Here is a 16,091-nt window from a genome sequence, read left to right on the forward strand (position 1 = left end):
TTCCAGGTCAACCTTCCTATATCTGTAATGCAATTTTAGTTTGATTCATCTTCTTTAAATTAATTCAAATGTTGGTCTACATGAACTTATTTTTAAAAATTTACTTCCAAATTTATAGATTTGACTTGATAGTTTAAAAAAATTAATGTTTGCTGTATACCACTTGAAATAGTCTCATGTGCCAGCTGTTGTCTATGTAGCACATTTGGGGAAATACAAGCTATACAAAGACTTATGAAAATAAGAGAGGAGTGGTAGAAGTCCAACTTGTATGTGGGCAATAAATGATATTCTTATTCATAAAACGCAGGAATCCATCTCCATAATTACATGTACAATTAGGCACAGGCACTTGACATCTGAAAGTTCTTTGTACATAGACCAATCACACATCTTGCTTTGCTTGGGACAGTGCCAGTTTATGTCTCTTGTCCTGAAGCTCCCTCTCAAAAATGTCCTGGTTTGCATCATACCCAAAAGGGTGGAGCAAATCATCCCCAGAAAACCAGAAGGTCAGAGATACTTCTCATTGATGCACTCTTGTCTTCTATAGACAGCCCTTCAGCTCTTCCAGACATGTTCTTTTCATCTTCATAGCAACCCTGTGAGTTAGTAGTATGTAGAAATTACACATGGGGGAACAGGTGTAGGGAGGTTTAACGGCTCAAGGTTCATACAGTTATTACGCGACACAACTAGGATTCACATCCAGGTCTCTGCTCCACCTGAAGGGATCCCTTCTAGGGGATTAGGAGGTCTTGGGTGGTGGGGAGAAAAGGAAAAGGGTGGGGTTTGGGAGGCGGAAACATCCTGAGAAGCAGCCCACTCCTTTTCATATTTGATTTTAAAAGATTAGAGCAAGAAACAGGTCTGTACTGTTGCCACATTCCCATTTCATAAGAACTCGTTTTCCCTTAAAGCCGTATTATACATACTGGTTATATTGCCAGGATTAGAGTGTTTGCTTCGGCAGCACACATACTAGATATGGGGGGGGGGGGGGGGGGATTGCCAGGATTATAACCAACAGACCTTGTGAATTTAACGGACAGCTGTGTTCTGCCCTGAAAATCTAACCAAACTCTTAGTTACACGTTAAAATTTCTAACTCAGTCTTCTTTTCTGGTGCTGAAAAGAAAAGAAAGAGAGGAAAAGGAGACATCCCTGTGAGAAGATACGAAGAAAAGGGAAGGACGGGTAACGAAACAGCCTGCCGTTTCCGTCCGACCCTCCCTCCTCCGGCACCGCTGCGCTGCCAAACACATCTCCCCTCCCAGCTCGCGTGCGGGAGGGCCAAAAGCTTTACATTACACCACTGGTTTACACCCTGAGGAACGGCGCGTGAGCTGCAAAATACACTTTGAAGCAACTTTCTAAAAGGCACATCTATATTTACCAATGTGTTCCACATGATTAAACTGTGAAATTTGTCTCCAGTTTGGCAATACCTTTGAGAGATGTTGTGAGGTTTAGAAAGAAAATGCCTGCGAAGTGCCTTAAGTTTCATGAAAGGAAAGCACCATATACATCCAAAGGTGCTACTCTAGCCTTGGTTCTATATTGGTGCAACAGCAAATAATATAGCGTAAGTTATGATGTCACAATGTTGTCATGCAACATCATACACAGTGAGAGCAAGAAAAATCTGCTTGTAGAATGCCTCTTTTCCCCTCCTCTTCTGCGCGTTAAAGCATATGGTATCCAAAACTAGTTCACAGTGAACTTCATTTCTGCCACTGCTGTAAATGAAGTTTCTTTTCAGGCAGATGTCAGTGCTAAAACTTTGGAGTTCATAAATACCAAATTTACATAAAATCTATACGGTTTTTTTTTTTTAAGGCTTTCTTGGTTGGTGTAGGCTGATTGGCTAGGATACATAGGTCACTTATTTCTTCCTGAAATGATTATACATTTCCAAATTCACTAATTTGAAAAACAATCATTACGAGGAGGGCACAATGACATTCCTTAAGGCTTCTCTGGCTGTAAATGTCATGTGCCAGGTTGAAAGAGAGGCAAAAAGTAGGAAGTTGATTGAGATATTCTTGGATTCTTAATTTAGATCTATGATCCCAAACTACTGATCACCATTTATTGCGAAAAGCATCATTTGTAGATAAAGAAATGAAACATACAGACACTTCATTCCCTGAAAACATCACCAAAATAACCTGTTCATAAAGCAAGTGAGTTTATTGTTTGCCACAGTGAGACCACTACTTTGGCAAGAATCTTGGTGGAGTTTCAGAAGAGGAAAAGTAAAGATCAGACATGTATAAGATTTGAGGAGTTTGGTTTAAGATGGATTTTCTGGTGTGAGAAGAGGGGTTTCATTATGATTGGGCAAGTCTGTGATCTAATATTGGGCAACTCTGTGATCTAATAGTTTAAGATCAGTAGACACGAAAGGGAAGAGGTTTTTAAAAAAGGCTTCAAAGTAATTTTAAGAGTAAACAGCTTTTTAATGTTGCTTTATTTGAGTAATCTAATAACAGTTTAAAGGATATTCCAGAACTTTCTGAAATGAACTATAAAGTTATTAGCAACTTGATCTTCCCAGGCAACTTTCTGAAATAGTAAAATCAGGTTGATGAAAAGAGTGGAATAATAGAGTCATCTTAATGAAGCATCTGAGGTTTTTTTCATTTATTATTATTTAATCTACATCCAAGTTAATTAGCGTATGGTGCAATAATGATTTCAGGAGTAGATTCTTTAGTCCCCTTACCCATTTATGAAGCATCTGAATTTCAAAGTCATGGTAATATAAACCATAAGCTGTTATAGGTATAGATGGTCTTGTTTTTCAACATCTTTAATCACTAGTGTTACTGAAATTCTACTGGAAAATCTCTGGACATCAAGGGCAGCTCCTTTTCTGAAAAAAAGACCCCACTGTAAACCACCAAAGCAGGCAAAGGCTTCCTCTCAAAGACCACCTTCCTTTACCTTGTTTCATTGAGGTCCACATTCAGATTGATCCATTTTTTCTTAAAGAAGTTACTGCCTTATATAAGATCACAGTCAATTCTTATATTAGATACTATCCCTTTTTTTACATGACCTAATATAACTCTGTGTACACGATATAGTTATAACACTTTGAGGATAAACCTGCAGTTCTTTGGAAACCCCTCATTGTTATTGCTGTAATAAAAATCCTGATCATATCTCTATTCTGTTTAAAACTTTTTATTAAGTCTTCGTCCTCCAGATGATGTTTAAACTTCCTAACATGCCTCTTGAGCCAGAATTCTCTCTGCTCCTCTCTCATCTCACCGCATCTAGGAATACATACTTGAATTCTATATGCCAATTGCATTAAACTACTTGCAACTTCAGAATATACCTGGCTGTCTTCCCTCACTAGAAGGTCTTCTCCATGCAGAGCCATGTCTATTTCCTAATTGTCCATTTATTTGCTACCCTGTTCCTCTCTGTTAGTAAGCAACTTGAGGGCAAGTACTCTGCCTTAGCTTATTTTCTGGGAAACAGAGGCCAGTCAAGATATCTTTTCAATAGGTAGTCAGTGAATGGATAGATCAACTTTTATGATTGTGACCAAAAAAATCATAAAATGATGAGATCTCAAAAATTCATTTGATAGATCCTAAACAATGAAGAGGAATTCTTTTGTATAGTCTTATTAAACATTATTAACATTTTAAATGTTCGTTTCTTCATTTTTGAGGGAGACAGAGCCTGTGAGCAAGGGAGGGGCAGAGAGAGAGGAGGAGAGAGAGAATCCCAAGCAGGCTCCACAGTGTCAGTGCAGAATCCAATACATGGCTTGAATTCACAAACCAGGAGATCATGACCTGAGCTGAAGTCGGTCTTCAAATGATTGAGCCACTCAGGTGCCTTGAGAAATTCTTAAGGTGTTAGTTCCAAATCAACAGTAAAATTTAAGAGAATTAAAATTAAGGTTTACACAAACCAGATATTGGGGAGGTTTTATTTATTTATGTTATTTTAATAGGTAATGCAGTTAGTTACATAGTTTAAAAATCAAGAAGTATACAGTGTATTGCACAAGCCAACTTAATAAAAATTTAAAAGTATGAGAATGCATTTGGTTGTGAGTCTGTGGAAAGGCATGCACCCTCATACATTACTGGTAAACTTTTTTGGAGGGGAATTTGACAATGTCTAATAAGACTATTTATGTGTTTGCCTTTTGACCCAGTTATTTCACTTCTAGGAATTTACCCTGAAGATACACTTAGAACAATAGAAAAATACATATGTACAGGGCTATTCACTTGCAGCATTGTTTATAATTGTGAAATACTAGAAAAAACTTAAAGGCCCATAAATATAATGGTGATGAATAAACCATGCTACATCCACAGAGAATTATGCAGCTATTAAAAAATAAAAATCTTTATGAACTGATACGGAGTGATATCCATAATACATGGTTAAGAGAAAAGAGCAAAATGCAAAGAGTATCTACAATATTTTGCCATTCGTGTAAGAAAAAGAAAAGGGAAATATACATATATCTGCTAGTTTTAGCAAAAAGACACATAGAAGGATAAACTAGAAATGAATGCGATTGGGTGGCTGCAGGGGTAGGAACAGAATGGAAGGAATGGAGGAAAAGGGGCAGGTGAAACGGAAGAGTGGGATTATCTCTAAGGATATCTTCACACACAATTCTGCCTTTTAGAACAATGACATTGTTTCACATACACAAAATACAAATAAATGTTAAAAATTAAGTGGGATTTGGAGAAAGTCAGAATGGAAATATAAACAGCAACAAATAAGCCTAATTCTATTAGAAATTAATAACATAACCCTGTTGAAGGAGACAAAGAAAAAAAGAACTAACCTAAGTCATTGTTGGTAACATTTTTAATATGTATTTTAACTCTCTTTAAAGACAAAATTAACTGCTAAAAACACTATAAGTAATTAATAAGTTATTCTGAAACTGTATCTATTCTAGGATTGAACAAATCAATATACTGTGGACAATAAGAGCCAGTATCTGTCTCACTTTTAGGGAAAGAGTGTACAAATCATGAAAGGTGGAAGGCTGGAATGGACTCCGTGGTGATGGACTGGAACTGGAGATGTTGGTATGAATCATGGTTTTTATTATACAGAGTGATGAGGAAAGAGAGAGGAAGAATGTGTTTCCCTGTTATGCCCATTGATAGGGTCTAGAAGCAATGATACCTGAGTTGTAATGAACACGTCTAGCCTCCAGATCTTGGTTTCTAAATAAGACATAAATAAAAGGAACCATGACTCCTTGGAGAAATGGCTGAATCCAGGGCTGGAGCAGAGGAAATTCCATATGGGTATGGGACATCTAATGGAACCAGAAAATATGGAAGTGTGCATAACTAACACACACACACAGGTACACACACAAATCACACAAAGCCTAAATTAAATAAAAAAGGAAAATATATGAATTTTTTAAAAAGTCACTGGTGGCAAGGGAAAATATGGAGAAAAATAGCTGAAATATTCAAATTAGATGACTAAAATTAATTAATTAATCTTTGAGTTTTTTATTTTACTTTGTCTAGGCACACAGATCCAGCGTCCCCACTCACTTATTAAAGAGTGTTTAGGGGCACCTGGGTGGCTCAGTCGATTAAGCATCCAGCTTCCGGCTTCTGCTCAGGTCATGATCTCATGGTTCGTGGGTTCAAGCCCCACATCAGGCTGTGTGCTGACAGCTAGCTCAGAGCCTGGAGCCTGCTTCAGATGCTTTGTCTCCCTCTCTCTCTGACCCTCCGTCGCTCATGCCGTCTCTCTTTGTCTCTCAAAAATTAAAAAAAATTAAAATAAAAAAAGAGTGTTTAGAATCAAAGTATAAGCTATAATTTATATCATGTGCTCTAATATCATAAGCAGGACAAAGGAAACATTCCATGTGCTTGATCATTTTAATCTTTCTTCTCTTTGTCTGTTATAATCATTACAAAGAAAGATTAAATACTGCATACTTCAACTCTATTCTCAAGAATAATTTCCAAAACGAAAAGTAAGGTCCAGTTTTATGTCTTATGAATTTACAGTAGAGATTAGTAAATAACTATAGATAACATTCCTTTGCCCTCCCTGGGTTGCCCTGGAGATCAGCGGAAGGGATGTAATTCAGGTTGCCAATATCAGCTTCAGGTGATGCTTTTATTTTATGTAAAAGTTAACTATTCTTCAGAGAATTACATTAGCATATATTCATGCTAATGGTGGGTATTCTGACAATGAGTCACTGCCTGGATCAGCTCTTCTAAAGTTGCTCTGAATGTTATTTAAATCTATTTTTATTTACCTTTCCATCCCTTTATCATGTCTCTCTACTAGTGAAGCCAAGGCACCCAAATTTATCTTAAAATTTCCTCCTTTGCACCTCCTAAAGCATGTATTATGGTATTTGCTTCAAGGAGATACAGTTTAAGTATGAGACTCATTATCTTGCAACTTCGAATCATGCTTTTCTTACAAAGAAGAGATCAATATTACAAACTGAATTGAAAGGACAACCAATTAATGGAGTTTTTTTGGCTTTACTTATCTTCAAACTGCTATGAGAAAAAAGTGAACACAAATTATAATTTGAAAATAATAAATACCTTAAGTTAAGTTAAAATAATCAAAGTATTTTTGTAGTGACCAGAATTTCTCTAAAAAAAAAAAAAGAAAGAAATGTAAGCATCTCTTTCTTTCATCCTTACAAATTACCTTATAATGTAGGAATTATCCCATTTAATAGATTGAGGCTCAGAGAATTTATTACATTCTCTCACAGTCAAATGCCACTAATATTTGGCAGAACTGGAAATCACAATTCAGTGTGATTTCAAAGCCAATGATCTAACTGTACCGCGCGCGTGCGCGCACACACACACACACACACACACACACACACACACCCCCTAATAAAATCCGAAAAAGATAAAATCAAAATAGTTGAGTGAAGTTTCAATTATGTTAAAACTAAAAACAGAGCATGAGAGGCAAAAAAACAATCTTAGATAAAATACCAACACAAATAGAACTGGACTAGAAGGAAAAGGACCTTGGCTTTCGACTTTTTCTCACACAATACCTCTCCACTCTTCTAATACCTGGCTCATTAAAACCAGTCATTAAGTATTCATTGCTCACTCACTGTCTAACTAAAGGGTACAAATAGAATCTTTAAAACAAAAATCAATCAACCCACCATATGATAATAAAATTTCAATTAGCTAGACCAATTAGGAGATTGTTTAATATAATCTTTGGTTAACTAATCGTGAATAGAAGATCCTTTTTGTAGATTCAACTTTGCTACTGGACATCTTTCTAAAACTATTTTACTAAGCAGAGCAAATTTTATAGTACAGAAGATTACTCAAGAACTTGCTACAGTAGATTCTGGGGCTCTATCTTAAGAGACTATATTTGAATTTGGTATGTATGTACATAATTCTGGAGTGATTCTCATTCTGATCTTAAAATGAAACTGAGAAGCATTAAGTAAAGGATATAGAACATAATAAAGCCTTTTTTGATGACAAGACATGACAACACCTCAGCCATCATCCTGACCACTTACCATTTTTTTCTAAATCCCTGATGTTAAAGATACAGAATCCTAGGTAAGAATCTAAGAGCCAATAAACCCTAGCTTTTATCTTTGTCCTTTAAAGAAAGTATATTTTAAAAATCTAAACTGAGGTTAGTTGCCTTCTGGTAAACTGAGGTTTTAAGATTTTCATTAGTCAGAATTATGTGACATGAAATACAAAGTAGCAATTGGGATTACTAAAAGCAATGTTCATGATACATCATTCTTCAGGTTTTATCAAAAATATATGCAAGCAATACACATGGTGTACATCAGAACCACTATTTCACACCTTCCTATTTGAGTGGATCATAGGCTTAGCTTATTCATGGTTACAACAAACAGTGCATGATCAGTAGCCGTGGTTGCTAATAGGTATTTTAAGAATTAATGTATAAGTGGAACAGTTTAAAATATATATTAAACAACTGGCACCAGAATTCTTCTTAGAGAGAGGAAGAATATTTGTTTAGGAAAATATCCTGCTGACCCATTTGGGTGGGAATATTCAGGTCAGAAGGAACAAAAAGAAAGAAAGGGAGGACTGAATTTCTCTGCATGAAAAACATAAGAAATTTGGGACAGGGGCTGTTCCTTAAGAGTGGAGGAATAATGGCGAAGGATAAACAGTATCGCATGGGTATCTTGCTACAGAGTACCAGTTATAAGAAATAGCCAAGTTTTTTTTCCCTTTTACATACAGCAGTGTTTAATGGAGCGCCTGGGTGGCTCAGTCAGTTAAGCGTCCAACTATGGCTGTCATTATCTCACGGTTCATGGGTTCGAGCCCCGCATTGGGCTCTGTGCAGACTGCTAGCTCAGAGCCTGGAGCCTGCTTCAGATTCTGTGTCTCTTTTTCTCTCTACCATTCCTCTGTTCACGCTTTGTCTCTCTCTGTCTCTCAAAAAAAATAAATGTAAAAAAAAAAAAAAGTATAGCAGTGTTTAATACAATTTAAGGTTATCTGGCTTAGATATAACTTATTTTAATCTCTCCAAACATTCACTGAAGGCTGCTCTACTCTAAATGAAACTTACACTTTTCCTTTTAATCTTTTCTGAATTGTTCTATTTTAATGTCTACATATATATTCATAAATATGAAGCAATATTCAAGTACTTTCTGAGCTCTTTATTATTTATTATCTCATTTAATCTTCAGAACAATTATATAAAGTAGGTACTACTATTAAGTCCATTTTACAGATGAGGAAGCTGAATTCTAGAGAGGCTAAATAACTTACCTAAGATTACACAGCTAGTGAGTTGATGAAGCCAGAATTCAAACACACTTCCTCATGCTCTTAACCTTTCCCGGTTCAAAAATGTTTGGAGCTAAACAGGTTCATCTATCCATAGATACACACATAAAATAGAGACATTTAGTCTCTATTTAAACAAAACACATTTTTATAAAATAGGAATATTCAAAATATGAACAATATGCAAAATATGGATAATATTGCTATATTACTATCAGTTTAAAAATATTTTTAAATCACTAAAAGTAAAAGCACAGTAATAATTAATTCTGGGTTGGGGCACCTGGGTGGTCATTCAGTTGAGCAACTAACTCAGTTTCAGCTCGGGTCATAGGATGGAGCCTTCCTTACAGTGCTCTCTCCCTCTTCCCCTCTGCCCTGCTCATGCTATCTCTTTCTCTCTATATACAAAATTAAACAAAAAGTAATAATAATAAATTCTGGATATTGAATTCCCACTCTTAAGCATTTTTTAGTGTTATTTTTATTTTTATTTTTGAGAGAGAGAGAGTGTGTAAGCTGGGGAGGGTCAGAGAGAGAGGAAGACACAGAACCCGAAGACAGGTCCCAGACTCTGAGCTGTCAGCACAGAGCCTGATGCGGGGTTCAAACCCATGAACCATGAGATCATGACTTGAGCCCAAGTTGGACGCTTAACCGCCTGAGCCACCCAGGCGCCCCTCAGCATTTTCACTTCTACCATATTATCATCCTTGAAAAGTTAATCACTGATCAATCCACTAACAACTAATCATCGGTTAAGCACTAGGGTATCATCTCTGTACTGGTTTAAAAATATCTCCAGAAATTTTTGACACTCCTCCGTCCAAAAGGTGGATCCTAATTCCCCTCCTCTTAAATGTGGGCTGGACTTAGAGACTTACTTTTAATGGGATCAAAGTCATCATGTATGAGTAGGTCATAAAAGTCTTTGCAGCTTCCTTTTGCTCTGGGAAAGCCTGCTGCCATGACATGAGGGCACTGCAGGCAGCCCTATGAAGAGATCTATGTAACGAGCAACTGGAGCCTCCGGCCAACAGTCACATGTGTGAGACACCTAGAGGGCGGATCTTCCAGTCCCAGCAAGCCTTTGAATGACTGCAGCCCTACCTAATGTCTTGACTGCAACCCCGTGAGAGGCTTCAAGACCTACCCACCCAATAAAGGCACTCCCGGCTTCCTGAGCCCACAGAAACTATGTAAGATAGTACTTATTGTTTTAAGTCATCAAATTTGTTACAATAGCAATGGTTAAGTAATACACTCCCCATTTCAGTGATTATCAAAAGGTGGCCCCAAGACCAGCAGCATCAGCATTTCCTAGGTACTTCTTAGAAATGCAAGTTCTCAGGCTCCACACTAGACTTAGTAAATAGGGAACTCTGGGGTTGAGAGGCTGCAATTTGTGTTTAAAGCCCTCTAGATGATTATAATGCCTACTCACACTAAAGTTTGAGAACCATTATGCTAAGTCTTTAGTAATTTGGCTAACAGTTAACCTCAAACCTCCTTAATACTAGCCCCAACTCCTACTTCCCAAGAAACCTATACTTCTTTTTGGAATATAGTATAATATTACCATCAGATTGTAGACAACCTCTTTCTCATGACAAAATGTCAGTTCTGAAAGGGCAGAGACTGCCTATCTCTACATTGTGCCTAGCACATAATAAATGTTCAATAAATATTAGTTGGATAACTACAACAATGACTAAATACATAATCATTATTTAGTAAAGAGTAAAGTAAAATCTTATCTTTTTTCTTTCCCATTTATCATCATTTGAACTTGAACTCTTTCAAAGTGACTTCAGCTAAGAACATCTGTTTGTTATGGTATCCATGGAGATGAGATGCTTGTAGTACATAAAAGTATAGATTAAAATGACTAAGCCTGACTTTACAACATATGCTCACTTAGGTGGTTTGTAAAGTTGTTCAACACAAACTGATAATCCATCAATTACCAGCCATGACAGCATGACAGCATGTCCCCCTAGTTATATGGTCCTTAGTGAGGGCTGTTGGAATAGCCAAAGAGGATTTGAGGAACCAGGCAAATGCTAAACTTTGCCTGACATTTGTTCTTATCATTCTTTCTAAAACATGTATTATTTATAATATCGTACCTCTAGTTGATTATATGAGTATACAAAAACTAACAGGTAGTGATATGAAGCCTTCAAAATAAGACAGTTTGTAATATTAATTCTGTAGCATTTTTAATTAGCTAAATGAAAAAAGTCTGTATTCAAATGATTTGGGGTTATAAAGTTAAACAATTTTCATTACTACTGGACATTTCAGAGCTTTTGATATACTAATGTGAAATGTGAATTTTCAAGAAGTGAAGGTAGTGAACAATTCTATTACATGTAGCATAGAACCTTTGGGAGGAGCAGCTTACAAAGCTAATACTTTAGAAAACACTGCCCTAGTGTAAATCTTTAATAATTTCTTTACTTCCCTGAATTTGAAATTTAAAGTGTATTGTTTGGTTTATAAAATATCTCTTCTGGTGATATTTAAATAATTTAAATCAGTATTTCATATACTTCCTATAAACTTCACTCAATACCATTCTCATCTGCATGTCATTATATATTCATTGATATTATGATTGGGTACAAAGTAATTTTTTTATTATAACAACTTTGTTGTTAAAATGACATGCCCCAAATCACATATTTTCTCTATATATTAACCTAAAAAAAACCATACAGAAATATTTTAACAACTACAACAGCTCAAAGGGACAATTATATAAAATGACTGTGTTAGTTGTATCTTTTGGGAGTATACTAATAACTTAATTGTACTAATAATACACTAGGGCAATGATTTCCAAAAGTACTTAGGAAGTTAGGTACTAGGGCAATGGTTTCCAAAGGTGCCCCAACTTCTGCAGCCTATACATTGTAGGTTGTCAGCCTCCTTCTCTGAGAACAAGTACCCCACCCCATCCAGAGATGGATCAGTGAACCAATGTGGTACTCAGGAACCTGTTGCCATAGGCTACAAGTAATTGGGCCAGATCTGGGTACTACATTAAAGCTTGTCCAATCAGATTCTGTTTCCAGGAAGTTGTATTTAGGATTAAACAATTCTAGTTTGTCTCTGCTGGTGATAATAACTGAGTCCATATACAGTTGGGAACTTTGGGGTTTTATTTAGATGAAAAAGAAAACTTTACACTGTCTAAATGAACCAGAAAAAAATCAATCTACGTATAAAACCAATAAAGCATACACACCAAGGGAAGTGTGTATGATCTTAGAAAGGTGCTTCCTAATTATCTGTTTTACAAAAGTATGGCACTTGTTTATATTGGATACTTAGCAGAATTAACAAGGAGAAGTTCCTTCCATTTGTAACCACTTACCTAAAATACAAAATATGTGTTACAAAGTAGTAGATAAATTGTGAGTCAAAGAATTATAATTTAGAAGCTTCTACTTTAGCATAAATAAAAATAAGTAAACAAAGAAAATACTAAGCAGTCTCCATTCTTCAAGGTCAAAGTTTCCAAGATCCTTTACCCACATCTAAAGCAATGGCCCTATTTTTGTAGATGGTTTTGTCACTGAGCCACAAAAGAACTCACATGCTGTTCTCTGACCCTCTATGGACAGATCTGATTATAGGTAATGGGCTCTTTGTAAGGAAAAACTCACTTCTGTGTGTTTTTCTTTTACTCTCAAATTGCTACCACACTCACAATACTTCGGACACCCAATGTATAGAGGTGGTTTTTTTCCTCATATCAAGCAATTTTCTGTGATTCCAGCTATGTGTCCTATAATTCAATTCAATTCTGACTCTAACTAGAGTTAGTGCAGACCTCACAGGTTAAGAGGTCAGTCCTACAATACTGCCCCCAACTTTAGATGCCAATTTTAAGTAGTAGGTTCCCAGGTTGCTTACAACTTCCATCCAACTTAGCTACATATTAGAGGTTCCCATGATCCCCCTCCTCAGATTCAATCATTTGCTAGAACAGCTCACAGAACTCAGAGAAACACATAGGTCTACCAGTTTATAATATGATAAAGGATACCATTTAAAAATATAGATAAACAGTCAGATGAAGAGATACATAAGACAAGATCTGAAAAGGTCTTGACCATAGGAGATTCAGTCTCCATGAAGACATACCACCTTCCAGCAGTACTGTGTTTGCCAACCCAGAAGCTCTGTGAACCCTGTACTATGGTGTCTTCACATAGGCATGATGAAATACTGTTTCCAGCCTCTCTCCTGTCTCCAGAGAATGAAAGGTGGTGCTAAAAGTCTCAAACTTCAAATCATAACATGGTCTTTTCGGTGACCAGCCCCACCCAGGAGTCCATCTGGAGTCAACTCATTAGAACAAGACATTCCTATTATGCAGGAAATTCTAAGGAATTTAGGAGCTCTGTGGCAGACACTCTTATTGCTCAGGAGATTACAAAGGTCCTTAAGAGCTCTGTGTAAGAAGCCAGGGTGAAAGATCAATATTAGGACAAAAAGGCTCTCCTAGTACCCCATTTATAAGGGTTTCAAGAGCTCTGTGTCAGGAACAGGGGTTGGGGGTAGAGACTAATATATATGTTTTTATTGTTTTACAGCCATGCTGGAACAAGCCCCACCATCTTATGAACTGCTTTTGACAGATATGGCTCACAGAGAAAGCTAAAGTTAAAACCTACAGACCTTCTTTGCTCTAGAAGGGGTAGATACTGAAAGTATAAATGACTTAATGTCTGAAATTTCAACTCCTTCTGACTCATTAGTGTATGATAACAATTTGGGTTTAAAAAATCAGATAATTCACTGGCATCTAAACTTGAAAGACAAACTATGCAGTGAGCAATCTGTGGATGGAAATCTGTGTGGTTAAGATAACTACATATCATAGTTTTTGTTTACCTTTTTTTTTAGTTCAATGGGACTGGACTATGGTGTGATAATTAACAACTTCTAAAATGTAGCAACTTAAACCATTTAATACTTTTCTCACTAAATATGAAAGGAGGAACACAGGAGATTTCAATACTATCATGAAGTCCCTAAGAAACCCAGGCTGTAGGGGTGTCCGGGTGGCTCAGGTCATGATCTCATGGTTCATGAGTTCAAGTCCCACGTCAGGTTCTGTGCTGACAGCTCAAAGCCTGGAGCCTGCTTTGGATTCTGTGTCTCCCTCTCTCTCTGCCCCTCTCCGCCCTCTCATAAATAAATAAATAAATAAATAGATAGATAAATAAATAAAGGAAGGAAGGAAGGAAGGAAGGAGGGAGGAAGGAAGGAAAGAAACAAAACTCAGGCTGTAGAAGCTCCATCTTAACACAGAGTTTCATGACCGTCACAACAGGGAAACACCATGAAGTACAGACAGGCTTTTACTACTGCAACCTCCGGCTGATACATAGCACTTCTGCTCAGATTTCATTAGCCAAAACATGTGACATAGTCCACCAGAGTGAGACTTTCAATCCTTCCATTGCCTAGAAGCAGAATGGAAAATTTGTGAACACATTATGACATATTTTGCATTTGGGCACCTGACAATTCACATTACTTAGTAAGAAGTTGGAAAACACTAGGGCTCCATCCATGGTTTCTTCTCACTTAATGGCTCAGTTCTGGGCCAAATATTTCTACTCAGACCCAGCACCTCAAACATTTCTGAACTAGTTTTTTATGATACAGAGGGATCCACTACGGGATTCTGGCACAGGAACTAGCAATCTTTCAAATATCAGCAGAAGACAATTTGTGTAAGCAAGGGAAATAGTGAGGATTTGCTTTTTACAAATATCTCCTACCCCAAAATTTCATCAGTTTTGCATCTTTAGATTAAAAGGGTATTAAAAAAACATAATTAAAAAGGTAATGTATGCTCAAAAATTTCAAAAAGGACAGAAAAAAATCAAGATGATGAAAAGTACTCCTTTTTACTAGCTAGAAATATCCATTTCTTAGTATAGAGAATTTCAAAACATATGCAAAAATACCTAAGCATTTAATAATGACACAATGGGAATTAACATGCATCAATCTTTGTGCAAATCTCTAAGTATTTATCAGATTGGATTAATACAAATATATTAACAATCAAAAAATGTGGAAACTTTTTAAAGTCCTTAACGCATATTGCTCACTTGTGAAATCCACAAGGTGAAGGACTTTATCTTATTTGCTTCTGGGTCAGCAGAGCCAGAAAACTGACTGGCACATGGTAGACATTCACCAAGAATGTGCCAAATGAATGAATTACTATATTGCCACAGGGCTTTCCAAAATAAGCTATACATTCAAATACAATTATTCCCACAGAAAGTTAAGTCTATCGCTTGTCACCATCTTGGTCTGATTCATTATTTAGCTAATTTATTTCTTCCTGTTACTTTGTAAAGGAATAGGTATATTTAATGAGACTGATTTCCTGGTAAGTAGTACATATGAGAAGGATACAAATTTACCTTCCCTCCAATTCCTCCCCAGATTTCCTTGGAACCTTAGCATTCAACAATGCTTTAGACTCTTGCGGCAAGAAAAAAATATATACTCAATGGGTTGAAAATATTTATATTCTCCTAAGAATATAATAGGAAACAGGTGCTTATACGGGAATATAGGTAATAAAAGTAACTAGTGTGTGTGTGTGTGTATGCGTGTGTGTGCATGTGCACAAGCAAGCCTGATAATGGCTACATTAACATCAATTACATTTTGTCTCAGATTTAAAAATTTTCATATTCCACAAATTAATCTACAACAAAATGCATGTATTGTTTCCCACACAGTCCTATGACTCCAGAACAGTCTGACAAATTCTTTAACCTGCTTGGCTCACTTTTTTCTAATAATGCAAATGAAGTACACATGTAGTATTCTTGTATACTTGTATACAAAGTACTTTGATATAGAGCTTCTATATCTCTGTTCCTAAATTAAGGCCTTTCACAGAGCTTTTAATAACACAGTCCCACACTTCTAGAATTACAGGCAAAGTTAAAAGTCACTCCTCCTTTGCCTTTCAACAAATTCCAGTTGTCTTCTCTGTGTACATGTAAATTCTACTAATGCTAATGGAAGCGATGCACGTGCATACGGCGTGAAATGTATCTCTAAATCACACTTTAATCTTTAGCTACATAACTCTGGCGCTTGTTCAAATGATACATGTGCCTCAAATACACTCTGTATGTCTGTTATTTCTTGTCTGAATATTAAAATTTTCTCAAGTATTTTTAGTAGCTATTACAACAC

General features: G+C 36.4%; 1 long non-coding RNA gene across 2 annotated transcripts; it reads left to right on the forward strand.

Annotated features, from left to right (window-relative positions):
- The first annotated feature begins 1,922 nt into the window (after positions 1 to 1,922).
- LOC115293923 lies at positions 1,923 to 13,594 on the forward strand. 2 transcript variants are annotated; one of them, XR_003909675.1, is made up of 3 exons: positions 1,923 to 2,186; positions 5,012 to 5,087; positions 13,448 to 13,594. It is a non-coding gene; the product is annotated as an uncharacterized LOC115293923 (long non-coding RNA). The 2 variants fall into 2 exon arrangements; XR_003909674.1 differs by lacking the exon at positions 1,923 to 2,186 and having other exon boundaries at positions 4,959 to 5,087.
- Positions 13,595 to 16,091: the final 2,497 nt, after the last annotated feature.

Source organism: Suricata suricatta, chromosome 6 (assembly GCF_006229205.1).
Source record: "Suricata suricatta isolate VVHF042 chromosome 6, meerkat_22Aug2017_6uvM2_HiC, whole genome shotgun sequence".
Classification (NCBI taxonomy): Eukaryota; Metazoa; Chordata; class Mammalia; order Carnivora; family Herpestidae; genus Suricata; species Suricata suricatta.